At 37.6% G+C, this 13,900-nt stretch overlaps 1 non-coding gene across 1 annotated transcript; it reads right to left on the reverse strand.

Annotated features, from left to right (window-relative positions):
* Positions 1 to 4,077: 4,077 nt before the first annotated feature.
* Positions 4,078 to 4,152, reverse strand: Trnal-uaa (transfer RNA leucine (anticodon UAA)). Its single transcript has one exon. It is a non-coding gene; the product is annotated as a tRNA-Leu (tRNA).
* Between the last annotated feature and the right edge of the window lie 9,748 nt (positions 4,153 to 13,900).

A 13,900-nucleotide genomic window follows, 5' to 3' on the forward strand; every position in this document is an offset into this window, starting at 1 on the left:
GTGCTCCTGACTTGTTTTTCCCACGACCACTTTGGGTGGCATGTTTTGAGTTTCCGTATAGCCCTAAAGTAAACAACACACTTATACCCACTTATCGCGGAGATCCTTATATGGACAGCCAGAACATTACAACGTGTCCGACCGGGGGGTTTCTGGAACACATTGAGGACGTATACGTACCGTCCTTAGCACCGTACCGCTCCGTGACGTCACTACTGCTCGCTGTTGCTCTGGCAGCTCTCCAGTGCAGATGTTACGCACGTGCGCGCACACACACACATATACAAACAAACACACACAGACACACACGCACACACACACACACAGTTTACAATTACAGTTTTCTCTGTAATCAAATATACTTAGATTTGTTTCTTTGAAGGATATGAGAAATAAAAGAGGAAACCACAAAAGGAAAAAAAAATAGTTTGAAGTGAAAATGTTTATTTATTCAGTTGATATGAATATACAAAGTCTTAAGCACTGCTACATAAGCTTTTTATTCTTTTATGTTAAGCAATAATTGCAGCTTCTCAGAGTTCTTCCTCTATTGAAATAATTTCATTGTCGTGTGAGTTGTTGCCAGCTGTTTTTGATGCAAGGAGAAAAACTAGACGTTCAACAAGTTCGTTTGGGTTATTCCAGTGAATGTAGTCAACATGTGATTTGTTTGAATAGTCTTTCCAGTCAATTTTTACTTCTTGTTCTTCATCTTCTCTGTTTACTCCAGGTACAGAGGGAATTCCCTTTCCTGTACGTATTTTACTTTTTATTTTCGCTGCTTTACCAATTTTGTATTCCACAACAATGTCATCATCACTGTCGTCATCCTCACTTCTATTATTATCCTCTTCACGGTCTTTTTCTGTAGATGTTAGGAAAACCGTTGCAGTTGCTGCTGCTGCTGCAGTACGACGTTTTGGACCCTCAAGTATTCCAATTAATGGCTTTATGATACGTGTATACTTATATCCTTTGTTTGCATTTACAGGCTTGAAGGCGAGGTATTGTTGTCTAAAGGCATTGGTTGCCTTCAGAATTTTTGCATAATTTTGAAGATCACGGCTCGTGTAATTCTTAGGCTTGATTTTGAACAATAAACTGTATAGCCCTCTAGTTCCAGGATATCTTACGTTGTGTATTATTAAGTCATTTTCATCAACTTCCACTGGTGAGTTTCCAATCATCCATTCACTTGATAATGGATCAAATCTTACGCCGTACACGGCGTCGCGCGTTTTGTCTATAGGTTTATTAAAATACGAATCCGACAGTCGACCAGCTGCATTTTCTGCTATACGCAACTCTTGTATTTTTCTGCTACTTTTCGTTTTTTTTCTCTCCACATCATCATCGTCATCATATTTTTCTTTAATGTCACAGCCGTTGATATTGTCTTGACATCTAGCTGCAGAATTGCTATTGTTTTCTCTCGCCTTTAGTGGTTGTGAAATGGGCTTAAATGTCTTTTCCAGCACAGATTTTGTTTCAGTTTCTCTTTATGTAGAGATAGCATCTTTCTTCGGATATTCTGCCTAGCTTTAGCGATCTGTTTTTTAATATTAATGTTTCGTTTAATCGAATCGTGCAGCATGTTTATATCTCAAAACTGCCCACTCGCTATCTGAACTAAATTTACGTAGACATCTCAATTTATAACAGTAATTTCTTCACTTAGAGGTTTCAAAGTATGTGTTTATCACACGCTGCCTATGCGCATCGTCGAGGATTGGTGAGATAATTTTACACAATTGTTCTATACGTTGCTTGAATCGAAGACTGTCAATGGCGGCACGTTGCCAGCAAAGCCCTATGCGAGCCTCTCTGTATACCGAAAAATCCGAATCATTTAAAATGTGCACTGAGGTACATACTTCATTTGGAAAGTGCACTTTCTTTTTTTTTCTCACCTTCTCCATTTCCTATATAGGTCTTTAATGCTAGCGTGTAAGATGTGCACTCATTGACATATGTTAGGAATCTGAGGGACATGATGATAATTGCGAGTGCTTTGTAGTACGCAACTGCTCAGATAAATTACACTTTAATTTAGAACCCGATATTCAAATTCAGCATGAAGTGGACGATTTCCAAGTGTTAAATGCGATGCTTTATGGAACTTGAATCTGTCTCCTTTATGTACGTCAATCTCCGTATTCATCAAAAGTTGGTAACTGTTTTCATTCACTTCAAAGCTAATTGTTTCAATATCAGGGGTAATAGAGCGTAAAATAACTTTACCAGTGTAAGGTAATACATACTCATACTGACCATTGTGTACAAGGTAAGCTGATTCATTGGGATCTCCTGAAGGGATGCTGTCAATTCTAAAAATGATGGAACACATTCGATTTTTTTCAACGTAACCTTTTGTTGCAACATCCGAGTCTAAAATTGGCTCGCGCACATTCGTGATGCGTTTATTCTGCACGTCTAAAACTCGTTCTGTTACACTAATTAAGTCTAAAAAGTTTTGAACTCCAGCATTCATAGATGTACGCATAGAGTTTTTTAGCTCTCTGAAGTCGTTAAGCTGATTTTGCAGCTTTTGGAACAACAGATCGACATACGATTTACTTACTACATCACTTGCCCTCGGCTTTGCCTTCTCAGCAGAATCAACTTTGTCTTTCACACGTTTCACAGAATTTTCGATTCTTCTACGGATGTCGTCTACGTATTATTTCGTTGCTGCATCATCATCAGTTCACGGATCAGCTAAGTTAGTGATGGTTTTGCGGCGCTTGACCGTAAGTGAGCTCTCACTTACATCGAATGCGTTCAGTTTTTCAACCGCATTATCCACATAAACTTTCATACATGCATCATGATCTTCAGCAGGATCATGTAATCCACTTAAACGCTTATTATTAAAATATATTGCTGCACTTGTAGTGTATATGGAGGAAAAGAAAGCTATTATCTGCGGCAAAAATTTCGTTATTAAGGAGCTCGAGGAGGCAGCATCAGTATTAGAGTTTGTTGCATCATTTCCTCTTTTTCTCGGTGTCGAGTCTCCGGCAGAAGAAGAAGAAGAAGAAGAAGAGGTGATACTCACTTGTTTCTCAAATAGCTGATTTACTTTATCGATAAGATTTGTAATAATGTTCGAGTATGACTGGAATTTCGAATCCACATATTTTTTATTAGCAACATCGTTATTGTATTGAGGATCTAGTACGAGCAATAGAGTATTGCTACTGCTGTTATTCGAAGATGTTACCTGTGCAGAAGCCATGATGGTAATAATCTGTAATGGTCAAGCTGTTGCTTTAAATATAGATATAATTATCAAAGTTTATACGATAACGACCATTATTTAATTCACCATCTTCGCTAATAACGAGAAAATCGTAGGCATTCCCATTCCATGCTCGTTTACACATTTCGAGAAATTCATTGAATGTCATGTCAGGATTAACATGATCACTGAAGACATGTTTCAAATTACGCTCATCTTGTTTAAAGAGAACAATAACGTTAGCATTGTCTCTGATTAACTGTTTAGGAATTTTGCTATATGTCTGACACAAATAGAAACTGTCTACACCGTAATGCCGACCCATCGAAAAGTAAGCTTTCATGTGATCTTGTTTGTCGCAGGCAATGTCGTCGAAAATAAAAACTGAAAGTGGTCGGGCTTGATCTGGTGGTATTACATCTTCCTTACTGGAAAATGTAAAGTAGCCAATATCATGCAGGTTTTTAAAAATTTGTTCCAAATATTTATATTTGCATTGTTGCAGCGATTTGGAAAATATGTAGACATTCTTAAATTTGAGACCATTTTCATGAATTAGAAGATTGACAATCACATTTGTTTTTCCACAATTGGAAGGACCTGCAATAATACACCTAATCGTATCAGGAAATAGATCACCATGCCTACGATCTTGCCTTTGCAGTTCATTTCTGTGTTCAGCAATATGTCTAATAGGAAGTTGAAGTGCATGTTTCCTGAATTGCATCTTTAAGTACACTAAGGACTCTACGTATCTTACAATTACTACTATAATAGAGCACTCGAGGTGGCAAAGTTAGCACACGGGCAATGATCATGATTATGAAAAAAAAAATTGTCAGATGTGGGACTCTAACCCACACTCCCACAAGATCTTAAATCTAGCGCCTTAACCACTCGGCCAATCTGACAGATTTGTAACATGCGCCACCATTTTGGAGAAAACAATTCCTATCTTACAAATACTGTTATAATAGAGCATTCTGGGTGTCAAAAAGACCAGTCGTTAGATAACACTCAAGCTATGAAGAAGCATCGCGACAACAACAACAAGCAAAATAGGTTGAGGAAGGGGAAGAATAAGAGAGGGACAAAAAAACGTGGTGGTTCCCTGCTTAACCGCATGATTAATAAACTACCTGTTGAACTTCACATACCTGGCTACTCCTACTGTGGTCCTAGCACAAAGTTAGAGGAAAGACTCAAAAGAGGCGATGTCGGTATCAATCCACTAGATGAGGCGTGTAAAGAACATGACTTAGCTTACGCAACTCATCCAGACAGTTTGCCTGACAGACATCAAGCAGACAGAATTCTGGCTAGAAAAGCGTGGAGTAGAGTAAAAGCAAAAGACGCTAATTTGAAGGAAAAGTTAGCTGCCCTGGCAGTGGCTGGAGCAATGAAAGCTAAAGTTAAAATGGGTATGGGTTTGAATAAGAAGAAGAAGAAGAAGAAAAGTTCTGGACGAAAGAAAGGTGGTAATATACTGAGCAAAGTAATTAAAAAAGTTCGAAGTGGACTTAAGTACTTGAAGCCTGGTGCTAATCTGATGACAGTTGTGAAAGTGGCTCGTAAAATCGCATCACAGGTTGCTCCGACGAAAGCTGTGGGGAAATTATTAGACAGAGAACGTGTAATACCTGTGCCCAAAACAGGTGGAATAATACCTCTAATTCCAATATTTGCTGCTTTATCAGCACTTGGAGGATTAGCCGGAGGTGCTGCTGGAATTGCTAAGGCTGTTAATGAAGCGAAAAGTGCTCGAACGGAGTTAGCTGAAATGCAGAGGCATCATCGTGTACTTGAAGCAATTGCTTTGCGTGATGGAAAAGGGCTGTACTTGGGTCCATACAGGAAAAATGGATTCGGTCTGTAACTGGCCGGTATAAATGGAACAAGGAATAAAAAAAAAAAGTTCTCCATAAACAGTCTCCCTACAAGAGCACTTACCAACATTGACTTAGAACACTATGCTAAAAAGCTTCACTTTCGAGGTGTCTTTATGAGAAATACTTTACCTACAAGACCTAACACATGTGAGTATGCAATTATTAATCTCAATACTGAAGAGGAACCAGGTTCACACTGGGTAGCTTACAGAAAGGAAGGCAAAATTGTCTACTATTTCGACAGCTTTGGAAATTTACCACCTCCTCCAGAAATAGTAAGGTATCTGAAAAACTGTACGATAAAATATAACTACAATACATTTCAGTCACTTAACAGCCAGAAATGTGGCCATTTATGTTTAAGGTTTCTGAATTCAACATAAAACAGACAGTCTTGCAGGGTATAGTTGTAGTCTAACAATGGACATTGAACACGGCATAACGTTAAGTCTGACGGGTAAAGAATCACTTCTAACTGCTGTATTCAATCCTGCATTGAATTTATCCTCACATGTTTACGAAATTGCTCTGCTAAACCTTTTTACATATAATTCCATTCACAATATTACATCGTTAAATAATAATCTCTACTTCTACAACTATTTGAATGATGTAGAAATTTTGGATAAAGTTAGTCTGAAACATGGAACATATGAACTGCACGACATTTTTTCAGCATTATTGAAAGAAATTGAAGCATACAACTTGAAGGTTTGCAGTGATAACTCGATAAACAAGAAAAAGCATGACTTGCAATTAAATATTACCTTCAATAAAACACTGAATCGATGTCAGATTAGGAGTAATCTTACTATAGATTTTAATCTCCCAGACAACATAGGTTCAGTTTTAGGGTTTGCAAAAACTGTAGTGGATAAAAAAGTCTTGAAGACTGCCGAATATTCAGTTAACATTCAAAGTGTTAATGTCTTGTGTGTTGACTGTAACACCTCAGGAGGTTCATTTCACAATGAGGAACCTACACATACATTGCATCAGTTCTGGCCTGCTGTACCACCAGGATATAAGATTGTGGAAACACCGAATTCACCCATTTATATGCCAGTAATTGCAAGATACGTTTCAGAAGTAAGTGTGTCAATTACAGATCAAGACGGAAATCTTGTTGATTTTGACGGGGAAGAGATAACTGTGCGATTACATTTGAGGAAAATACGGTAAAAAAAAGAAATGGGTATCGTATACAAACAGAATGCCTGCATAAGCAAGGAAACAAGATACCTTGACAATGTGAGCAATAATAACATGGAGAAGAAGAAGAAAAAAATAAAAGCAAAGAAGAGGAAAGTCAAAAACGTTTTAACTCCACATAACAGAGAAATTCTGTCGTCACTGGGATATAAAGGGCTATAAATACTGATACCTTCATCCGCAAACTCTCATTCGAGTCGTGCGACTTTCAGTGATCAAACAGGAGGAGGAGGAGGAGGAGGAGGAAGCTAAGAAAAAAAAATGTAGAATGTAAGAGAAAAAATTCTCGTCGACGACTCGGTTACTCGCCTTCAGTATCATAAGCATAAACCTTTTGGTCAACCGGCTTTTGCTCAGAACGATTCCATATCAATTGTTATACAAAATGAAAACACTTACCTGCTTCCTTCCGAGAGTATGCTGTATATAGAAGGACGACTTGTCAATTCAGAGGGAAAGGGATATTGAGTTAACAAAACACTGTGCACTTAATCTGTTTTCGGATATTCAGTACCGTCTCAATAACCAAATTATCGATCATGTACGTAATCCAGGAATTGCAACATTAATGAAAGGATATGCTTCTTTTACACCAGGTGACGCAAATGCATTACAAAATGCCGGATGGGGGGCAAGAAGCGAATTGAAAGAGGTAGTCGACGATGATAATGGTCGTTTTAATTTTTGCATTCCGCTTAAAATGATCTTAGGCTTTGCAGAGGATTACAAAAAGATTATTTTAAATGCTCGCCATGAACTGGTACTGATTCGTAGCAGGCAAGATATTAACTGTATTATCTCAGATAAAGCAGATACTAAATCAAAAATGGTGTTGGAAAAAGTTCACTGGGAAATGCCGCATGTTCAGGTGTCTGAAAATCAACAAATATCACTGTGGAATATCTTAAAAAATGATATCAGTTTGACTCTACCTTTTCGTCACTGGGATTTGGTTGAAAGCATTGCGCCAGAAATTAACTCATGGACATGTCAAATTAAATTTAATACAGCTCTTGAAACAGCAAGGTATGTAATATTGGCTTTTCAGTCAAACAGAAATTTGATTACTGCTGACTCTAGTGTATTCGACAAAATAAACATATCAAACTTGAAGGTGTATTTAAATTCTTCTAAATTCCCAGAGGAGAATTTTGCTGTTGATTTTGACACGAAGAATACTGCACAGGCGTTTGAAATGAATGCCAATTTTCAATCGCTGTATTATGGAGATAGCATTGTAAGAAGAGGGAACCCGCTCATGAACCGTACTGAATTTCAGAACTGTCCTATATTTTTCATTGATTGTTCTCATCAAGACGAAACACTGAAATCTTCGGTCGTTGAATGAAGATTGAAATAGAAACAAAACAAGCATTTGCTAAAAATACAATAGCTTACTGCCTGGTCATTCATGATTCAGTGATTGAAATGACTCCATCAACCAATCAAGTCACAAAGCGTACTCGGATATAGAAGGGAAAAGACATGGAAGCTGGAAAGAAAAAAAAAAAAAGGGTTCACTTTCCTGATGAGCCCTGTACATCAATTCACGTATTGGATGACTAGGGGGCGGAATTTTATCATATACCAGAGAGGCTTGCAAAGTTACATGGATGCAAGCAGCTGTTGACTGTAGTCGCTTTTTAGATGTCGTGTAAGGAGGATTTGTCCCCGTCCAGCCAATTAGGTCACATAAGGCATACTCAGAGATATATATAAGAGGAAAAATGTGCAAGCATTTCATCATTGTCGTCCTGTTTGCTCCCCCCCCCCCCCCCAACCAGTAGCTTGAGAAGGAAATATGAACAAAGTTATAATAATTATCGCTAACTCCGAGAATCATCCAGTGATAGTGTTAGTGACTAATTTAAGTACTGGTTGTGAATGTGTACTGCAAGTTCATAACATGGAGGCCTCTTTCAGTGCACTGAATTGTTCACTCGATTCATTGCTAAAAGAGAACAGTGACTGTAAAACATTAGTGTATTCAAAAAATCTGCTGTGTCCACTCGTCCTAAATTTTCTAGAACAAATTGTTATTATTCATAAAGATGTTGATATGCTACGATTGGAAGATTATGGATTGGACTGTGCTAATAAGAAAGAGAGAGGTGCTGCTGCTGCTGCTGCTGCTGATGATGATGATGATGCTCACTTCTTGTTCGAGTGGATTAAATCAAAAAATGTTTGTAAACTGCTCACTCGAATTTATAGAAAACTTACTGTGCAACAGTGTCAAAATCTAAATGCAATTGATTATTACTTATTTCCTAAACAGTTGTTACCCTCTTTATGTGATCTTTCTCATATATTTCACAGTTTACCACAAGTGTTTCAAAATGATGCTCTCATTTCTAAATATCAACATTGTTACAAGCATTATAATGTGAATGCACGTTGTCAAATTGATGGACCACCTCCTATTAAAAAGAACTGTAAAGAGTTCAGAAAGGAAATTTCAGATGAAATAAAATAACAATTATTGTGTGTGTTTTTTTAATTTCACTCAGTAAATAAAGAAAAAGTTACAATGAATGTATAATGTTTTGTTATTCACATGGAAGTTGTCTGAATGATAGTAGTCTGTGAATCTTTCCTCAATATCAAATTATGTTTTGCAAACTCACATGTACGCAACTTCAGTACTCTGTGAATCTTTCCTCAATATCAAATTATGTTTTGCAAACTCACATGTATGCAACTTCACACACACAAAATCAGTTACAAACTCACATGTACAGTATTTCACACACAATAAAATTAGTCAGACATTGTCAAGTTTTCTTTGTTTTTCAGTTGGTAGTGACCCCACGCTAAAGGATTTACCTTATCTGGCAGTATAAAACGTTTATCATAATATGCAGACAAACCAAGCTTTTGTTGTTTAACAGTGGATACCACATGACACTTTGATTGAATAATATACTGTACAGAAGTTTTAACATCTAAATTCAACATACATTCTCGATAATCATCGATGCTCAATGCTTTAATCGAAGACTGTTTTATACCTTTCGCTCTCTGCATTACACGTAGTGATTCAGTCTTTAGTGCATACATTTTAACTCTCAGGCCTATGAACTCAGTAATAAGTTCACCGTTTAATTCATCTTCCAATAGTCCAACCTCCTTTTTATTCACAAGTGGAATGTTGTATCTGTTATTAATGGGAAAACCTGAAGTATCAAACCATTTTTGCACATCACTTTTGATATCCTCATAAATATTTTGAGTTTTAATATGGTAAATTAAACTATTGGTATCAGTGTAAGACAGTTTTACATCTTTTACAGGGAACTTGTTCAGTATATACCCATAATGAAAGTCAACAAGACGAGTCTTTGAAATGTCTAAAATCGCCGTACCTACAGATATAGGCTTGTCAAACACTACATTGAGTTTGTCTAATTCAATACCAACTAAATTTTCCTGAAATATAACGCTCCTTTTGAAATTTGGTTTTGCAATCATTGCAGATGTTCCATATTTACCATCCCATGAAGTTACTAGTTTTATGTCCCTCATCTTTCTTACATTTTGCATTGTCTTACCAAAGACGCTGTTATTCATTAGCTTAAAAAAATTCTTTCCAAAATCGTTATTTGCTGCCATACGTTTCTGTGCGTTAATATCGATGTATGGTTTCATCCATGGAAGTTGTCTGAATGACAGTACTCTGTGAATCTTTCTCAATTTCAAATTATGTTGCAAACACTATTTGAGATTTCTATAATGAATTACATAATTTTTCTTATCATACAAAGTAGAAATTAATTTTTTGTGAACACTAGCCTTGCCTACCACACAGCTAGATGGTGATATCATTTTCTCAGGACATAGTGGTAGATCAGAATGCATATCGTGGATGTTTTCAGGATATTCAAGATCTACTTCCAGAATGTAGCCTGTATCAGAGTCATCCGGTATGTTGTTTACGTCAAAAGTTTTAACAATTTCAGGGTTGAGCCAAGAAAAATGTGAAACTGGGAGGTACTGCGTCATTGCCCAACTGTAAAGACTATTAACATCAAGGTAAATAATATAGGATTCATCAGTATTTTCATCATAATTAGACATGAACCTGTTGTTTGCCACAGCATGTCTACACGAGCAGTGAACAATGCTGCCTCTAATACCTCATTCGACGAATTGAAGTTGCTCAATGTCTGTGATGAGTTCTAATTCGGCTTTGGTGGTTTTCAATAATGCATCCCAAGCCAATCCAGGTGAAGTAACACAATGCGCGGGATCTAACTCATAGGTTTTAATGCAGAGATTTCGAAAATTTTCAAAAACATCGCTTAACAATAACACATCAATTTTTAAATAAAGATCTGAGTATTCCCCCAGTGTCTTGCACTTGAACAAATGCCATGCATTACACGCCCTTTGATAATCGCACTCTGAGACAGTTCTTCCACCAGTCAGCAAACTTTTAAATTCCTGAATCGGAGGTAAGTGTTCCTCTGAGAAAACACTCTCATCACTCACATACTCATATGGAAATATACCCTTCTGATTGGCTAAATAAAATTCACGATCATCAGGAAAGTATTTCCTCATTATCGTGCGTTCCTCTGGCTTTAGGTAAGATGCACACTTTTCTAGCGAGCATGATAAAAAATTAAATGAATCTATAAATCGGAAATTTATGTAGCAGTGCCGGTCTTTACGTGTTACTTGAATGCTCTTCGTGAAAGATTTGTATTTCTCCATATTCGATGGTAATATAGAAACGCGGCCTGGATTTAATTTAGTTTTCCTCCTCCCGTTCTCATTCACTAGTTGCTCGCAAATATTTGTAATCACGAAATGACTATCATAATTGGACAGATTGTGGAATACGACAGGCACTGTAAACAGAGGTCTGTAGTTTACATTGCAGCTAGCGTGCGCTGCATTGCGGTACTCACCTGTAAAATGGCAATGGTCACGATGCTTCACATCGCCTGCCTCAAAGGCTTCCTTACAAATATGACAGATCTGTGCAGAGTGAAAGGCTGATTCTTCCTCTGGGCTTAATATCACCTCTTTATTTTGTTATAAGAAACCATTCACATACTCAGCAATTGCATACAGCTGTTTCGTGAACCACTGCATGCAATCACGACCGCGATACAACTGAAATTCCGAATAGTCATCATTATAAGTACAATGTATGTAATATGCAATACTAAATGGTGTATGTAAATGTATTTGATCAGAGTTACTACTTCTACTGCAGCCAGCAACTGGTTGCAGCATGCACTCAGTGTCTGCATATATTATAAAAGGCAGCTTTAACTTATTTCTGAAATTGGAAAATTTTTATTGTGCTCATTTGGCATGATAGTGTTGACTGGCTTAAACTGCGCACAGTCAAGCAAGTGTGCTTCTAACTTCTGTTTTGCATGAAAATAAGACAGACAACGGGGGCATATCACGACAGACTTATGATGAGCAGTAATGCTATAATGTGCTAGCTTCGACAAACTTTTTATATAATAAAAATGATTTATATTTGTATTTTCTAGCTGCAACATTAATAAATTTACATGTTTTTCTCTTTGGTACTTTGTAATATGCAGTGGTATAACTCGGATATCTTTCGACCTTTCCCTCGTCCTCCTTGCCTCCTCTCTCTCCTCATCCGCTTCTCCCTCTTCAACAACCATCCACTCATAATCCGAGTACTGTATACCATACACATTGACAGACACACTTTCATTCTGCTTTTCGAATATATGGACATGCTTTAGCTCTGTAGGAAACGGTATATTAGAAAAGTTTAATTTGTTTGCATGTGCAAAATAGGAAGACAAACGGAGCACATTCTTTCTAACAGGATACAAAGCAGCTAGAATTGCCCATTTAAAACAAGCATTACCTTTCGAGTGAACATTAATTACTGCATGTTTATTCGCAATCACTTTTGGCAGTTTCGTGTGACGTCCTTCATAAAACCCTTTGTTTTCGTTAACATTAATACATAGTTTTACTATATTACGCAACGCCCAACCTGAATCTCTCAATTGAAATTTCTCCAGTTTCTTTAACAGTACATCCCTAATTTTAGTTGAATACCACTCTTCGGGAATGTCAGAGGAGAATAGATTTAAATTCTTTGTATTTAAGTACTTGTCTTCTACGTCACCCGATTTGGGCAGCACAAAGTTGCAAATGAGTGAAAAATTAATTTTAAGAGGATTGTTAATTTTACGCACTGTGTTCTCAAAGACAGAGAAACATGCATCCAAGAAATATTTTGGGTCCTTAAACCCTCCTCGGTTAGATATCTCACCTGTACATATTCTATTTTTGAACGCACTTTCAATCGAAACCCATTCCAGAGCATTACTTTCCTGATGATCATGACTCAGCTTAATGCGCTTTGGCGATGGTTCGGTCATTATTCACTTTCAGCGCTTCTCAAAATATCGTATACGGCAGACAACAGGACATTACAATTTGAATATATAAATGAAACATCCCCACTCTCTAGCCATGTTTTGAGGCAAGCAGCTCCATTTACAAAATCAAATTGACAACTAAATGCATTATGAGAACAAATTGTATACAATACAAACAAAAGCTCTTTGATGTAAGCATCAACAAGATTATTAAACTTGGTAACATATAACTCTGTGTAATAAGTACACTCGTATTTGTCATAGACTTGAAAAGCAGCAAAATGTTCACCTTGTTTAAAGCACTCTGTTTGAATTACCTGCACTATTTTTCCATTCAATTCGGAATATGCATTTACATCCTCACCACACCCTATTACTTTTACTGCAAATACTAATGTGTCATGTGTATCAAAATGTGTGCCACAGGTATCGTCTTTTAAGGATTGCAAATCTATTTCCTTAATCTTACCATTTGCTGCCCCCCATGAACCATGGACCTTGCCGTTGGTGGGGAGGCTTGCGTGCCTCAGCGATACAGATAGCCGTACCGTAGGTGCAACCACAACGGAGGGGTATCTGTTGAGAGGCCAGACAAACGTGTGGTTCCTGAAGAGGGGCAGCAGCCTTTTCAGTAGTTGCAAGGGCAACAGTCTGGATGATTGACTGATCTGGCCTTGTAACAATAACCAAAACGGCCTTGCTGTGCTGGTACTGCGAACGGCTGAAAGCAAGGGGAAACTACGGCCGTAATTTTTCCCGAGGGCATGCAGCTTTACTGTATGATTACATGATGATGGCGTCCTCTTGGGTAAAATATTCCGGAGGTAAAATAGTCCCCCATTCGGATCTCCGGGCGGGGACTACTCAAGAGGATGTCGTTATCAGGAGAAAGAAAACTGGCGTTCTACGGATCGGAGCGTGGAATGTCAGATCCCTTAATCGGGCAGGTAGGTTAGAAAATTTAAAAAGGGAAATGGATAGGTTGAAGTTAGATATAGTGGGAATTAGTGAAGTTCGGTGGCAGGAGGAGCAAGACTTCTGGTCAGGTGACTACAGGGTTATAAACACAAAATCAAATAGGGGTAATGCAGGAGTAGGTTTAATAATGAATAGGAAAATAGGAATGCGGGTAAGCTACTACAAACAGCATAGTGAACGCATTATTGTGG

The sequence above is a fragment of the Schistocerca serialis genome, chromosome 9 (assembly GCF_023864345.2).
Source record: "Schistocerca serialis cubense isolate TAMUIC-IGC-003099 chromosome 9, iqSchSeri2.2, whole genome shotgun sequence".
Classification (NCBI taxonomy): Eukaryota; Metazoa; Arthropoda; class Insecta; order Orthoptera; family Acrididae; genus Schistocerca; species Schistocerca serialis.